The sequence below is a fragment of the Xenopus laevis genome, chromosome 3L (assembly GCF_017654675.1).
Source record: "Xenopus laevis strain J_2021 chromosome 3L, Xenopus_laevis_v10.1, whole genome shotgun sequence".
In the NCBI taxonomy this organism is placed as follows: Eukaryota; Metazoa; Chordata; class Amphibia; order Anura; family Pipidae; genus Xenopus; species Xenopus laevis.
This window is the reverse complement of record NC_054375.1, coordinates 132,119,317-132,134,795: the sequence shown is the minus strand read 5'-3', so window position 1 is coordinate 132,134,795 and position 15,479 is coordinate 132,119,317. Positions and strand designations below refer to the sequence as shown.

General features: G+C 40.6%; 1 protein-coding gene across 2 annotated transcripts in view; it reads right to left on the bottom strand.

The window, feature by feature from the left end:
* LOC108711553 (leucine-rich repeat transmembrane neuronal protein 4) overlaps positions 1–15,479 on the bottom strand; it is a 397,691-nt gene that overhangs the window by 34,207 nt on the left and 348,005 nt on the right. The gene's annotated exons all lie outside the window — the stretch shown is intronic.

The following is a 15,479-nucleotide window of genomic DNA, read 5'->3' as shown; positions in this document are numbered from 1 at the left end:
GAAAATTTGGTATGTGGTGCAACCTTAGAGTCATAGCATATGTTTTCTGAAATCTACCATACAGTGATTTGGAATGTGTGGGTATCTTATGAATAAACTATGAAACTATTTACTGCCCCTTAAATTAGAGCACAACTTGTGTTGCTGCTAATGATGAGCGAAAGCATTTGTGATACAGAGCGCGCCGTTGGCTGTCACTTCCCGAGTTGATGAGCCCCCAGAAGACATATCACTGGCTGAGGTGACCCCAGGGGTTGCTATTCCATATTAGTCACTCGCAGAAGAAGTGACAGACGAGAGAAATCATCTCTTTATTTTAGCAGCACTCTCGGGGAGGTTACAGGCATTAAACTCGGGTGCTAATGGGCCCTGGTACTGAATGCCTCTCTGGGGGTATTTACAGAGACAAAAGTAATATGAGAAAAGGGGGAAACTGGGAATTATTATCTTTATAATGATTTGCTATTATTTATGAATGATATGTCCTTCATAGTCATCAGAGCATGTTCAACATTGCATGGGATACGGGATCAAACAGGCCCACTTTAAATATCGCTCAATGAAAGCTGATAGCAGCCCCTGTAGCTGTAAACGCTGTTAGGGGCACTTATAGTTTAAAGTGGATGTTCACCTTTTGAGTTAACTTTTAATATGATATAGAGAGTGACGTCCTGAGACAATTTCCAATTGGTTTTCATTTTTTTAAATTTGTACTTTTTGAGTTATTTAGCGTTTTATTCAGCAGCTGTCCAGGTTGCAATTTCAGGAATGTGGTTGCTAGGGTGCAATAAGGAATAGGAATAGGAGAGGGGCTGAATAGAAAGATGATATTGAATCATCCTTCCGAGTCCTACCCGAAGGCATGGGCTCCGTTGCCCAAGCTGTTCCCAGCTACCGCCAGCGAACAGCTCGAACGGGTGGGTCCCCCTTCGCCGAAGCTAGGGAGGGCCCACCACCCCGCCCCCCCGAAGGGGTTTGGGGACGTTTGGACTCCCCTTCGCCGAAGCTAGGGGGAGTCCCGTCTACCCTGGGTTCTGCCGAAGCTTCCCCCAGGGCGAATCATGGCCTGCGAGTCCAGCCAAAAGACCGTGACCCCATCCAGGGTGCTCAAACCAGACACAAAAAAGGTGCTGGAGTGGGCGGTGCAAGGCCATTGGTTGCCTTTTGCAAGGCTCTGGTTGGCAGCCAGAAAAAGAAAAGACTTCCCGCCCACCGAATGGTAAGAGCAAAGGAAGTGAAGCTTGATTAAGCATGGGTGCATGTGCATCTCCCCCGACTCAAAATGCAAGTCAGGGGCCACCCTCATGGGAGCACAGCGGCCCAGCTTTCATCAAGCTTCCGCTTGTCAGCCTAGTCCAGAGGACCAATGGTTTCTCCGTTCTTCAGATAGGATCATTAGAACAGATACTCCTCTTTGGTCTTGCCAGCCAGTGGACCAAGTGTTTCCCAAAAGGTACTACACTTGATCTTAGCCAAAAGGCCGAGAAGAAAGATACATCATTTAAAGTAGCAATAACAACACATTTGTAGCCTTACAGAGCATTTGTTTTTTAGATGGAGTCAGTGACCCCCATTTTAAAGCTGGAGAGAGTCAAAAGAAGAAGGCAAATAATTGAAAAAAAAAAAAAAAAAAAGACCAATTGAAAAATTCCTTAGAATGGGTGATACTATAAATGGTTGGGCTCTTTATCTTCTTTGAACAAGATAGTGGTGTGTCTTTTATTTGAACTGCAAATACTATACAGGTATGGAAACCTGTTTTATAAAAAGCTCTGAATTATGGAATTCCTGTCTCCTATAGATTTTATTTTATCCAAATAATCTAAATTTTGAAAGATGATTTCCTTTTTCTCTGTAATAATAAAACAGTAGCTTGTACTTGACCCAGCTAAGATATGACTAATCCTTATTGGAGGCAAAACCAGCCTATTGGGTTCATTTAATGTTTACATGATTTTCTAATAGACTTAAGGTATGAAGATCGAAACCCCCCAGGACCCAAGCATTCTGGATAACAGGTCCCATACCTGTATAACTATGTAATTTGTATTACTATGTTATGAATGTAATGTTAAAGGCTTGACATGTCTCAGCCCAATCTGATTTTTGAAGATTACGGCCTGGCAAAGGGATCTAATCCAAACCAAGCCGTATCAGAGTTCTATGGCTTAATCATTAACCTGTAGCACCGATGTACTTTATTATCATAACCAGTTCTGCCTCAAAGTATTCGGAATAAATATACCTGAAGGGAACTGTGTTATTGTAAGGGGGGATATGCATTAAACTGGGAAGTATTGATTCAAATTATGCAAGAACATATATTATTTTCTAAAATCTCACATTGCTGTGGATTTTATGTTGGGGCTGAAACCCAGACAAAATGCCATAGGACAGACACTACCCACAGTTGACCAACGGTTGACTCCATAGCACGGCCTAGATCATTTAGAAGGCAAAATGAATTCTCTTGTCCAGACTCCAGTTGGATAACAATCTACATCCTTGAGTTTCCCATAATTCAGCATAATTGTCACTTTGGTATTCTGGACAGGCTCCAGGCCAGGCTTGCATGAAGCATGAATTAGTTGCCTTTATCTTTACAGAATGGAGTCAGAAAATGTAATTATGGGCACCGCTTGTTGGATAAAGAAGACTTGCTCTCTGCGTCACCTTGGAGATGGGCAGCCGAGGGGACTGTGCGTGCCACCTACTTTGGCACCCTTTGCCCCGCGCTCATGAATAATTCTATTGCGATATGCTGATCGTGCATAATTGGACGCTCATTTATACCCAAGAGGAATTTTGTTTATAATTAGTCTCTGCTTGTGTATAATTTTCCAAACCGAAAATCTTAGCAAACGCACAGCGACAATGACACAAGCGTCACTCAAAATCTGATTCATTCTCTGCTCTGTGGCAGAGACTTTTTCAATGCCAGAGAAAGGTGCAATATTGGACGGCAGATAAGAGACACGTGCCACAGTGCAGGCCCTGTTATTATCATTCCAAGTCCTGCATTTCTGAGTGAGACTGGCATAATTAGAAATATATTAAAATTAGATGTTTTACCAGCGCAAACTATTGTGATTACTTAACCCCCCAAAATGTATTTTACATGCATTTCTATTATGCCCACTTTTAGCTGATTGTGTATATGTTATAAAAAAGGCCCATTATGGATCACACTTTACGACTTACCTCAGTAATTCTATGTCACAGTCTGTTTCAGATGCTATTATTTCCAACGCTTTTATAGGCATCATCTCTCCCTACTATACCTGCTATCCCACAGTCACACTCCCTTCCCAGAGACTATTATCCCACTGTTACTATAGGCACCATCTCTCCCTACTATACCTGCTATCCCACAGTCACACTCCCTTCCCAGAGACTATTATCCACTGTTACTATAGGCACCATCTCTCCCTACTATACCTGCCATCCCACAGTCACACTCCCTTCCCAGAGACTTTTATCCCACTGTTACTATAGGCACCATCTCTCCCTACTATACCTGCTATCCCACAGTCACACTCCCTTCCCACAGACTATTATCCACTGTTACTATAGACACCATCTCTCCCTACTATACCTGCTATCCCACAGTCACACTCCCTTCCCACAGACTATTATCCACTGTTACTATAGGCACCATCTCTCCTTACTATACCTGCTATCCCACAGTCACACTCCCTTCCCACAGACTATTATCCACTGTTACTATAGGCACCATCTCTCCCTACTATACCTGCTATCCCACAGTCACACTCCCTTCCCAGAGACTATTATCCCACTGTTACTATAGACACCATCTCTCCCTACTATACCTGCTATCCCACAGTCACACTCCCTTCCCAGAGACTATTATCCCACTGTTACTATAGGCACCATCTCTCCCTATCATACCACAAGTTCCCCAACTATACTGCAGCTGCTATATATATATCTCTAGTGTTATTGTGCTGCATATTCCACCTGTAGGTATATTTCTATTGCATTCCTGTGCTGTCTCACACCTACAACAGCAGCTCTGTGAGTCCCAGGCCTTTCCCCCCTGCTTTGTCCCACTTAAAAACACTACACTTTCCTGTTCCATTCTACTGGAATGATTGCTAGTTTGCTGCAAGGTATGCTAATATTCTTTCTTTATAGTTTTTGCAAATGACAGTTTTTTTTCTTTTCTATTCTTACAGTTTTTGTACTTGTTATAATAACTGTTGTTTTAATGATTTCCACGAATCTGTTAGTTAATTCTCAATATTGGACGAGCATTGGCAACACGTCTATTAGCGGCTGCGTTCATTGTAATACTTATTACCTGCTAGCATCACATATGTTTATTTGATATGCAGAAGCACCGTGCATTTCTGCTCAATTTAGGCTATGTCATTATCCTGTAAATGTTCTCTTAGTGAAACATTCCATTTACTTGTAATGTACCTTTCTGATATGCAGCATAAATACAGTGAAATCAGAACACCCGAAATAGCTCACCGTGTAGGAGGGAATAATACCACAAAAGGAGCATTTTATTTAAAAGGCACCATTTTCAAATAATAATAGAGAATGGGCCATAAATGAAGTCATGTTTCTTATTGTGAACATAAGAATAATAATACTTATAACAGCCCCTTGGTATTGGGCCCTGTTAATACAACCCTATCTACTCATAGAGATCAACTAACCCCAACCAAGTCATCAGAGAGATAATGATCCAGTCTGGGATTTTTATAAATGTAATTCATCTTCACGCTAAATTTTTAACATGAAATCATTATCACCCTAATGACACGGAAAAAGTAACTGAGACCCATTCTGGACAGGCATCTCTATTCAAACTAGCTATATTTGCTTATAAGCAACCATCCAGAAATGTACTTATTATTCTACCTGCACTAGATTTTTTAAAGCTAATTTGTGATTGCTTTCTAGAGGTGACTGCACTGGGGACAGTTGCCCAATGTTATTAAATAAGCCCATGTGACTTCTCCTTTAAGTGGTCTTCAAACAAAGCTCCCCCTTTCATTTCTTCATGCCCTCCCCCACCTAGCCAGGGGGACCTGTCCCACAATTTGGGTTTCAGATTCCCAATCCACCCAAGAACACTTGTAGGATCAGAAGCAACTTTATATAAACTAACATACTATCATAGGGGCTGCCCAAAGAGGGGCTACAAAATCATACGATTTTTCTTTAGATTTTTCCCAAAATTGCTCAATTTTTTCGGGATTTTTCCCAAACAGTCCGTATTTTTCGGATTTGTGCCCGAAAAGTCTGTAGTGGTCATATTTTAGGGCTAATTCCACAGAAACAGGAATTGACTTATTTATTAAACTCCGAATTTATCTCATTATATAAAAAAACCATGACCAAGCTCCCATACTTTACCTTATTTATTATTAAAAAAGCTCGATTTAATCAGTAGAGGTAAATATTCTATAGAATCAAGCAGAAACCCAAATCGTACAATTGCTGTGCCAATTATGCTTGACTTGCATGCAGATGGGGAAAGCTTCATGTTTGGAATTTTTCAGCCTGACTATACCTCAATATATTATGGAGGATCTGTCTTAAACTTACTTTGATTTCGGCACAGAAAAGAACAAAGCTCGGTGCCGGCTCCAGCCGAGGATTCCTGCTACTAACAAGTGTTTCTTAAAACCGATAAAAATAAACCTGGCAATGGGGGGGGGGGAGCTTCACCGGGAATATGAGATCCATGCATGGCACACATCAAAGGTCTATATTTAGGAGAGAAAACCTGTTAAATGGGGATTAGAGATGTACAAGATACCATAACGGGAAAAAAATGGGCGCAATTTAAAACTTGGTGTGATAGAAGATTTTTGTTAGTCCAATGTTAAAAGGATCATTTTCTTAGTTTGTCCTGCTATGGAAACTGCACAGGGACATGTTGCAAAATTGAATGAAGAGAGAATTTATAAATGTTGGCCATGGTACACACTGTAATATCACAGGCATTAATGACACTGTGCAATGATTTTAGGTGAATATGTAGTCAGGAGGCGTTAGCTTGGAAAGCTGCCACTTTTTATCCCAGAAATTGTTTGCCGCCTGAATTTAATGGCTTCAGCCAGTGAATAGAATAAGTGGTGTAATTTTAGGCATGATGGTGGTAAATGGTATTGATTCACATGTAAGGACAGCAACAGAGCTTTATTAATAACACCATTTATTTTATACCATATGAAATATACCCCGGAGTGTAGAAACCCACACACTAGCCATTCAGCACTGTGGATAAAAGATAAAAAGTAAATGTTGGCTCTTGGATTACTCAACTATTATTTTTTTTTTACCTCTTCAGCTCCCTTTTTCAGGTGACACTTCAATAGTCTTATTGGGTACGGAGAGCCATTAGGTGCACCTTTCCACCATCAGGATAAACTAATAAGGAGAGTGATCTAATAGTGGGATATCTGCCTGTAACGCGGTGAAACATATTTTATATTTCGGTGTAGTTAGACAATTTTCAAGTCAGCCAGCAGGTTGCACCAACCACTAAGATTGGCCTATAAGGAGGTACACAAGTAGGCATTTCTGTTTTGGCCAGAGAAGAACTGACAACAGGGGGATTCACTTAGCAAGGATTTTGTTGAGTAGGATCTCGGTGTGAGGATCACGTCAGACATTGATCAAGGGCAGACTTTGGTCCTGACCAGAAGGTAGTGATTGGGGTTAGGACCCCTGGGCGATTGTGCACCAGGTAGGGACTGAGCATTGAGGAAGTAGGTTAGTAGTTACACAATTGAAGCTTGTACACAGTATATGGGCATGGTAGAGGAAGGGAAGCCTGTAGAGAGTCAAGGAGAAGGGTCCCTGGAATGGCTAATGACACTCTGCTAGTGTTCATCCACAGGACAGGGGTATTTGTGTAGTGGTGATTTGTAACTGAAGATATACCAAAGCCTGGTCAGTTATGCTTTAATATATTGACATATTTGTACTTTCCCATCCCCAGTGTTGTAGCTGCTGACTAAAAGTTGGCCTGGTTCATCGCACTGAAGTGTGAGAAAAGGCCTTCCTTGTACCCTTTCCCTACATGAGGAGATACCAGCCATGGGTAGTGACCTTACAAGCCAAAGCAGGTGGTGCTGGAAAATGGGAGAATAGAAGGGTCCTGGATATGGCATTTAGATGGAGGGAGGTACAATCAGGGACCATAAAGGGCCCACAGAAACCATCCTGTAGGGAGACACTCTCCAGGAAAGCAGAAAGAAGATGTTCATGTCTCCCTCAGCTAAAGGGAGACCTTGGTACTCAGAGCAGCTACCCTTCCCAGAGGACGTAGTTTCATAAAGAAAGCACTTCCTGAGGTTGATAAGAGGTCTTCAGGTGGGACTTTGTATAAACTTTGTATAAACTGGAGCCATTGGTACGGCTGTTACTTTAAATGGACAGTGATAAACAGCAAAATAGCTTGTGGGGTTCTGGTTAGCTTATCATCATCATCATCATTTATTTATATAGCGCTGTCAAGATACGCAGTGCTTATCTGGTTAGATAGGCCACATTCGTTATATTGATTCAGTAGATGCCCCTTATTATATTCATGTTACCCCCACAGTGTATATTCATCATTAACAAAGAGCTGTAAATCCACAGTCATGAACAGCATTTTTCATTTGCCTTTATTCTGTTCCTTGTTTCCACTTATAACAGTCAGTCCAGCAGGTATCCATGATATATCTGGCTTTATTCATTCTGCACGGATCTGTTCGATTTTCTGCTCAGTTTCTTGCAAGATATGACTTGGATACGGCAGCTGTAGCCGGCATTACGCTTGAACCAGACTTGTCTAAATGCATTATACCAGCGCTGGGGCAAGGAACCTTCAGCACTACAACAGAAATACAATTCCCAGAATCCTGGAAGGCTACAGCTGGCTTGTTTATCAATTTGTAACAATGGGCATTCATTTGTATATTCAGAAAAGCTGATCTATAAAAAGGTTTTTGTAATGTTAACCAGACAATGAACAGATGGTAAATTGCACTGTTTTATTTAGGGGTCCCAATTGTTTTCAGGTGCAACAGCTGGTGGTAAGTACTGGGCCGACCTGTACCCAGTGTAGCCATTCCCCTGGCACAAGTACTCTCTGTATTCCCTGGGGAATAGTAAATTACCCCTTTTCTCGTAGAACCTCACAAAAGCTAAATACTGCAGAGAGAAATGCAAGGTTCCGATACCTAATGGACCTTATTTATTATTGGGAAAAAAATGCAAATTGCAAACGTGCGCAAAATGCCATTTTTGTAGACATTCTGCCCCATTGAAATTACACCCTCTGGAGCTCTACCTCCCCCTGTATGAAACATTGTTGGTAGCTCTGCATACAGGAGGGGTAGTACAGTACAAAAGAGGGGTATCTGGGGATCTCCCACCCCTCTTCTATGCAGGGCAGCCAAACACAGGCAATGCCATTCAGAAATTGTATGCTGGGCAGTGCCAGGGGACTCCTGAGGGGTCATTTATAAACACTGGGCAAACTTACACCTGGGCAGTTACCCATGGCAACCAATCAGATGTTTGCTTTCATTGTTCAACTTGCAGCTGGCTGAAAAAATTTAATCACTGATTGGTTGCTATGGGTTACTGCCCAGGTGCAAATTTGCCAATTTTTTATAACTGAGCTCCAAGTAGTGATGGGCGAATTTATTCTCTAGGTGCGAATTTGCGGCGAATTCCCGCGAATCACAAAACCGCAGCGAAAATTCGCTGGCGTAAAAAAAAATGGACGCCAGTTCAAAAATGGATGGACAAATTTTTTGCTGTTTCGCGAATTTCGCGGGAAATTCACGAATTTTCCGGCGAATCGAATTGCCCCAATTTCGCCCATCACTAGCCCCAAGGTGTCTTAGCTGGTAAATGATCCAAACCGCTCCCCTCGTCCCACGGGGAAGAAAGCGATAAAATGAGATTTGCATAACATTTTTGGAAATATATCAGAATAACTGAACCTCCCACAATGTTTTCATATCTGTCACTTTGGGGGTACAGGGTCAGCTTTTGGTAAGGTAGATCTGTAGAACCATTTTACAAATGTAGATATTTAGATGAAATTTAGGTAAGAAATGTTCAATTGCTGTCAAGCTACAGAATCCTGGGAGTTTTGGTTAAATGAGAGTTGGGAGGCTGCATCCCTGAATTTAAAAAAAATATGCAGAATGATCCTTTTTTTTTTGTGTCCTGGAACTTTAAGCACGCCGAGGGGACTTGTTAAATCAAACTGCGCCGCCGCCATATTAAACATAAAGTTCAACTCAGTGAAAAAAAAGAAATTGTATTTTGCCATTTTCATAAGGGCTGTAAATTCTGCCGAGAACACTGGTAACATCTACACTAATTTAAGGAAATATTAAAGTCTGATATACTGTTAATGGCGCTCCATAAATTGTTTCCCAGCGAAGAAAAAGGTGATATTTTTTTTTTTTAAAAAGGGAACATTTAGTTACAGCAGGAACATATTCATTGTGACAGCAATGGTTTTCCTTTATACAATACAATATCTCCCACGGATACAGAATTTAAATATAATTTTCACCGAGAATGAAATATCAAAGTCTGTATCCGTGGGTTCCCTTGAGCCTCTGGTACAGACAATTGTGCTGGAATGTTGGGGGGCTTGCCTTTCCCCCTACCCTCTTGTCTGCCGATTTGGTGTAATCGGATCACATGACTTGATGTAATTTATTATTTGCATTTTAAAACAAGTTGCACAGATTCTGCTCATTCATATAAACGGGATGTGTTTGTGCAGATGGGATTTATCCTATTCCAAATCCTTACCTCCCAACATTTTGGAACTAAAAAGAGGGACAATTTTTTGACCACACCCATTTTTTGCCACGCCCCTAATTACCATGTTCATTTTAAAAAATGTGGCAGGTTATGAAAGTTTGAACATATTTCTGTGTTTTTTTTTAGTTATTACAGTTTTGCTTATGAAGGTGAATTGCCCTTTAAGCTGTGAGTCCCAAGGGACCTATTATCTTATATTTTTACAATTACTTATTTGCTTATCTCGAAATTGTTACAAAAGTACCTTATCTGAAGCTGTGGCTGTTCTTGGCTCTCTGCCAAAAGCCAATTAAGTTAGAAACATTGTTTCTTTTTCTGGCTGTTCAGTGCAGAGAAAAACGGGACTTTCTAGTACAAATGACGGTGTGTGCCCACCTCCACTGTATCTACTGCAAATGATAAAAGTGAGCAGGGAAGTGCCCAGAGATGCTTCCTGCATCAGTAAAATTACAATTTGCAGTTATGTTACACCCCTGCCCAGATTGAACAGCAGAGGGAGCTCCTGTTACACATTCATGAAAGCAGCAGTATAAAAATTGTATAATATAAGACATATCAAAAAATGAATATAGATTCATGTAAATTGCAAAAGCGATTAGGGGATCACATTGAGCAATTTTGTCTTAAGTTCTATAGGGAGGTATATGTCCCCCTTAAAGGTTCACCTTTAAGGCAACTTTTATTATGTTATAGAACAGCCAATTCCAAGCAACTGTTCAATTGGTTTTCGTTATTTTTTTATCGTTTTATAGTTTTTTGCCTTTTTCTTCTGACTCTTTGCATATGCTCTGTAAGCCTACAAATGTAGTGTAATTGTTACTGATCCTTCTATTCAGACACTCTCCTATTCATATTCCAGTCTCTTATTCAAATCAGTGCATGGTTGCTAGGGGAATTTGGACCCTAGTTACCAGACTGGTTAAGATGCAAATTGAAGAGCTGCTGAATAAAAAGCAAATATACTCAAATAATGAAAAAAATGAAAACCAATTGCAATTTGTCTCAGAATATCACTTTCTACATCATACTAAAAGTTATCTCAGAGGTGAACAACCCCTTTAAGTCAGTTTGAAAAAGGAGTTTACTGACAGTTTTATTTTACGATCATTCAGGCGGATCTCTGTGTGAAGTCTCATGACAGTTAGTGAGACGGTTTGGGGTACAGGGTCCACAGTAATTCCTCCCCTCTGATTAATTCCCTCGCTTTCCTTGTCGTTCAGAATCAGCGCTTCCCGCTTCCATATTGGGAATGGCAGCTGCCCTTGCCAGCGGATGATTCTGCGCGTGTTTACAACACATAAAGCCGCGCCTCTCCGGGCATGATTAAATAAGCAATTATATTTCCTGATCTATTAAGCCTTGATTGCTTATCAAAGCATTCAGCCAGATCATTTTCTCCCTGTCACTTCCAATTAAAGGAGCTGTTGGCGCAGTATGAAAGCCTTTGTCTAACATGCGTCTGGGACATCATCGAATCTCTCTCGCCGGTAAACACACACACACAATATCATAGTCGTTTATTTAGCTCGTTAGTGAATCTCCGTTTGCCTCGCACGCTGCACATCATGTCAACTTCCATGACAGCCTTAAAGAGGCCCGGCCAACATCTGTCGTGTTATTGGAGCCCTAACTGGGTCTGTACAGCCTGAGGCCTTCATATCAACATTCCCCATATGTACCCTGGAAACATAAAGAGGAGAAATGGCTTTTCAAGGAACAGTAACACCAAAAAATTAAAGTTTTTTAAAGTAATGAAAATATCATGTAGTGTTGAACTGCATTGGTAAAAACGGATCTGTTTTCTTCAGAAACACTACTATAGTTCATATATAGTGATGGGCAAATTTATTCGCCAGGCGCGAATTCGCCGGCGTCAAAAAAAATGCCAAATATTTGTCCCTCTTTCCGTTTCCAGAATGTTGGGAGGTATGTAGCAATGGCGGGAACTTAAAAAAGCCTATATGGCACAGGTTAAATAGTGGATAACAGATAACACCGTTATGTTCTACAGAGCTTATCTGCTGTGTAACCTGAGCCTTTTCTCCTTTGAATGGCTGCCCCCATTGCTACACAGCAGCTTATTTATATAAACAATAGTAGTGTTTCTGAAACAAACACATCAGTTTTACTAGTGCTGGGCAACACTGCATTATATTTTTATTACTTTAAAACACTTTCATTGTTTTTATGTTACAGTTCTTTTAACAGACAACCTAATTCCCTTACTGTCTTATGCAGCAGATTTGCTTTACAGCCACTGTTGCAAAACGGTAATTTCAGGAGTGTGACGTCATCATCTTCTATTTATGTCTAAGTTACCCAGTGCTTTACAATAATTTTTAACAAGGGTTACAGAATAAAAAAATAGCATGCAGGAGCTTTCAATTTAAATCGGTAGTGTACCTATAAATTGACTTTTAATATGATTTAGCCATTGATATTCCAAGTTATTTTGAAGCTGGTCTTCATGTTTTTGTAATTTTTCAGTTATTATTTATGGTTTTTGTTCAGCAGCTCTCCAGTTTGGTATTAAAACCGCTATATAGTTGCTAGGGTCTTACTTACCCACACAGTGGCTTGAATGAGAGCAAAAACACGAACAAGCAATGTACTGAATAGGGTGTTAAGTAATAAAAAGAAACAAAAACAAAGCAAAAAACTCACCTGACTCCTGCCCCCCCCCCATTTGAATCCTTGAAAGAGGCAGAAGAAGAAAGTAATTAAATAAAAAAACTAAACTATAAAAAAAACCCCTAAATAATGAAGACCAATTGCACACTTGCTAGGATAAGGACATTCTATGACATGCTAAAAAGTTACCTTAAAGGAACAGTAGCACAAAAAAATGAATGTGTTTTAAAGTAATCCAAATATAATGTACTGTTTTCCCTGCACTGGTACAACTGGTTTGTTGGCTACAGAAAGATTACTAATAATCAAGCTGCTCGGGGCATGGGGGCAGCCATTCAAAGCAAAGGATACATAGCAGATACAAGATGCTCTCTGTAGAATCCATTGTATTCTAATACTGTCAGGGGCCTATCGGCTCCTAGCGGAGAAGTCCAGACCAAGGAGGAAGCTTAGGGGTTAAGTCCAAGTTGCGGTATCCAAAGGGGTCATGCACCCCTGCCTAATGGTTTTAAAAATTAAAGGTGAGCACAACTTTCCCTTGTTTTGCCCCCATAGCGACACAATAGCCTGTTTACATAAACTATAGTTGCCTTTCTAAAGCAAACACATAACTTTTACCGGGGCATAGCAACATTATATAACATTTTAATTTCTTTAGAACACTTTTATTTTTTGGTGCTACTGTTCCTTTAAAAGTGAACTACGCCTTTAATACGCCCATTCCAATATACCTGGACTTACCCCACCTTGTGTATACATTGGAAGACATGCAGGGATGGGCCAACTAAAATCTAAAAACCTAAATTCAAGTTAATATTCTGCTATATGTTCTGTCTTTTTTTCCTAATCCCCAGTGTATCTTTTACTACAACTCCCAACACTCCCCCCCCCCATTCAAATTTGAAGGCTGCAGTTGGTCCAGGCCCTTCCTCTCTGATATATGAATCTAAATACAACTGATGCTGTGCCGCTGTTAATTTCAGCCGCCGTACAACTACCCATGGCCGTCCCTTTTACAGATTGCATAATAAAGTGGATGGATGCGTTTGTGGGAGCAACATCATCAGACAGCAAGATGGGTAGCTCTTTGCCCGCGACTCCATTCCATTGTCGAACACTCGGAGACTAATGGAGACAGCAGGAAATAAATGAGTGCAGTAGATGGCAGTGCATGACAATAATGGCTGCTGTGTGAATGGCGAACGCTCCGGCCATGCAGATGCTTTATTTAGAATGCACGTACGATGCCTGCCATTTACTCACTGCTTATTCTACTGAGGATGCAATTGAGGAATTAAATATGTTGAACAATGTACATTCAATTTTTGTTGCTGTTGTCGTCTGCAGGAAGGGTTGTTGTACTGCTACCCAAAAAAATTAAGGGGTTTTGTTTGATGCTAGAGATTCCAGTGCATCACAACTGTATTTAGCAGCAAGCTGCAGCGAATGATTACTGTCCCCCACATATTGGGGCCTGACTTCAGTTGTAGGTGAAAAGAGTTTGGGTAAGTTTTATGTTATACATCTGTGCTTTTCATCCCCATCCCTCCCACAGTCACACTCCCTTCCCAGAGACTATTATCCCACTGTTACTATAGGCACCATCTCTCCCTACTATACCTGCTATCCCACAGTCACACTCCCTTCCCAGAGACTATTATCCCACTGTTACTATAGGCACCATCTCTCCCTACTATACCTGCTATCCCACAGTCACACTCCCTTCCCAGAGACTATTATCCCACTGTTACTATAGGCACCATCTCTCCCTACTATACCTGCTATCCCACAGTCACACTCCCTTCCCAGAGACTATTATCCACCGTTACTATAGACACCATCTCTCCCTACTATACCTGCTATCCCACAGTCACACTCCCTTCCCAGAGACTATTATCCACTGTTACTATAGGCACCATCTCTCCCTACTATACCTGCTATCCCACGTGAATGAGATTACCCAGTATCCCCTGCTCCTTTATTATTTATTGTAATTTGTTTCTTCCCTCACTCCAAAAGGCAGTTTAGATATTGTAGATATAGTCTATTTGAGTACATGGAGGGGTCAGTGTGTGTATATATATATATATGCACCGGGGTTCTAAAATATCCTGATTTTGCAATGTTGCCCCAAATGGATCTATGGGACCCCATACTGTGTGTGATTCAAAGGACACATTAGTTCAACCATTAAAGGGTGTGTTCACCTTTGAATTAACTTATAGTATGATGTTGAGAGTGATATTCTGAAATGAATTGCAACTGGTATTCATTTTTTATGATTTTTGAGTTATTTAGCTTTTTATTCAGCAGCACTCCCGTTTGCAATTTCAGCAATCTGGTTGGTAGGGTTCAAATTACCTTAGTAACCATGCATTGATTTGAATTGAGACTGGAGTATGAATAGGAGAGGGCCTGAATAGAAAGATGAATAATAAAAAGTAGCAATAACAATACATTTGTAGCCTTACAAAGCCTTTGTTTTTAGATGGGGTCAGCGACCCCTATTTGAAAGAAAGAAAAAGGCAAATATTAAAAAAATTGTATATAAAAAAATAAATAAATAATGAAGACTCGTTGAAAAGTTGCTCAGAAATGGTCATTCTATAACTACTAAAAGTTATTTTAAAGGTGAACCACCCCTTCAACACAATTTGCATAGTAATATTAATTTCCTGTGAAGACTATTCAAGGTTCGGGAAAGCCGGCACCTAATAGGTTACAGCAAATAAGAGCAGGATTCATTGCCTTCTTCATCCTCCTACTTTGCTTACAGTCTAAATACATTCCTAATGTCAAGTGATACCAATTAGCAAGGCTGAACATTCATTATTTCCCTGTGCCTTTAAGCAGTGGTTAGACTGTCAGCTCTTGCGGGCCAGATGTTCGCCTGCCTTTGTTCATAGCCTAATAGATCCCAGGATGGTTTATGTGACTTTGGTTAAAAGAAAATGATTTAACCTCTCTTCTGCCATGAACGTTTTATAAGAGGCTCTCAACGCTGGGATCTCGGGGAGCGAGTA